Source organism: Nematolebias whitei, chromosome 6 (assembly GCF_014905685.2).
Source record: "Nematolebias whitei isolate Nwh7 chromosome 6, NemWhi1, whole genome shotgun sequence".
Taxonomy (NCBI): domain Eukaryota; kingdom Metazoa; phylum Chordata; class Actinopteri; order Cyprinodontiformes; family Rivulidae; genus Nematolebias; species Nematolebias whitei.
The window spans coordinates 9,952,744-9,954,919 of NC_056503.1; positions in this window are offsets into that span (position 1 = coordinate 9,952,744).

Genomic DNA, 2,176 nt, shown 5'->3' on the forward strand with positions numbered 1-2,176 from the left:
TAAAGATGGATAATTCACTGTTTGGTAGAAGCTAAGAAGCTGCCTTTTAAATTATTTATCTGTCGGGATGTTGCAGATTTTATCAGTTCCCCATACGTTAGATTATATTATATAAAAGAAGTGTGGTCAAATGTCACGGGAAAAATTTAAACAAAGATGATGACAAGTTCAAATCTTTTCTGTTGATCACTGTCATTGTGACTGCTCAATTGAAATTTTCAATAATGTTTTTTATAAACATTTCGAAATACAAGTTTGACACATTTATGGAATTTTGATAAAGCATCACAGTGAAAAAAAACCAGAACCTTTTAGCAATTTTTGCTATTAAAATTAGTTGCTACATTATTATAAAGATATATCACACCAATTACAGTTTGAGTTATGTTATTAATCTTCATTAGTAATATTCTGTTTTGACAGGCCTTTGTTAGAAGGTGCATTATTGACTTAAAACTAATTAACGGCATCAAGTGAGCAGACAGACAGAAAGTCAGAAAACAGCTAATAGCAGAATTAAAATATTTAAATGACACATACTGTTAAGTATGAGAGGCAGGACGCCATGTTTTGCTCTGACACTATTCGAGGTGACAAATTAAGATAAAAACTAAGATGTGCAGCCAAAGACATACAAATTATTATTTTATATTTTGGTCTTTGAATTGGTTTTTAAATCGTTTACAAAAAGTCACAGTGTCATATTTTTGTGTTATCGCTGATTTCCACTCAATCGTTGTCCTGTTTTTAGTTCCTTCTGTAGATTTTTATTTGCCAACAAAAGATAAAAACAACTAATTTTAACACGTTATATAACATGAGGTTTTGCTCAATCAAGACGATCGTTACGAGACTTTTAGGATTTACAACTTTTATAAGTTTTGCATTATTTAACTTTAATTATAAATGACCCACTCCTAAAAAAAAACACTGAGATCCTTTGTTTTTTTAAATCCAAATGCCACTTTTATGCCTCTTTAGTTGTTGATAATCCACGTTGCTGATCTCTTGCCTTTATGCTGCTACTCATCTGCTCACTACAGACTCATGTTCGGCCGCTGTTTAATGCACAATATTATTTTACATTATTAGTGTTTAGTGTATGTGGTCCAGTGCATCGAGGACTGTCCAGACCTCTACATTGGAGAAACTAAACAGCCTCTTCACAGACGCATGACTCAACACAGGAGAGCCAGCTCCACAGGACAAGACTCAGCTGTTCACCTCCACCTCACAGATAAGGGACACTCTTTTGAGGACCAACATGTGCACATTTTGGACCGAGAACACAGATGGTTTGAGAGGGGGGTGAAGGAAGCAATTTATGTAAAAAGAGAAAAGCCGTCTCTTAACAGAGGAGGAGGCCTCAGATTTCAACTTTCAAAAACATATAATGCAACTTTAAAACAGATTCCCAGACAGTTTTCACACCTGATGGGAACAGAGGGGCCTCGTCTGTGAATTAGAGGAACAAAGACCTTAAGAAACCCCTACTGTTAAGATGTGAGGTGTGATTTGTCAATCTACATATGTGTGTGTGTCTTATCTCACTCAGCCTAATAACCTGAATCTCTCTCTCTCTGCTCTTTGAATTGAGAAAGCTCCTTGGATGAGGAGCAAAACGTCTTCTGTTACAAATAAAGTCCAGTTGTTTTTGTATTGAACGTTTTTTTAATTTATCATGTCCTGGATGACTGAGAATCTTCACCAGCATGTTTAGTGTATATTTTAAAAATATTTTAGAGTATCGTTTACCATATATCTTACAGTATTTTTTCCAGCTTTTGCAATCTGCATTTGACATCATCCAGTCTGATTTGTTCAGTCTCAAACTTGTCCTAAACACCGACAAAAACAAAGGAATGCTGTTTTCAAACAGGAAGTCGGTCCCAGCGGTTCTTCCCTCAATTTTATCCTCAAATGGTGTCCCTATCGAATTTGTCGATTCTTACAAATATTTAGGTATCTTGGCCGATTCGCATCACTCTTTTAAGCTCCACATGGAAAACCTAGTAAGGAAACTGAAAGTTAAACTTGGTTTCTTTTTCAGAAATATATCCTGTCTAACTCTGAATGCTAGGAAACACCTTGTAAATGTGACTTTTCTCCCCTCCATTGATTACAGTGACATTATTTACATGAACGCTCCTACAAGAACCCTGCAGATGTTGGATGC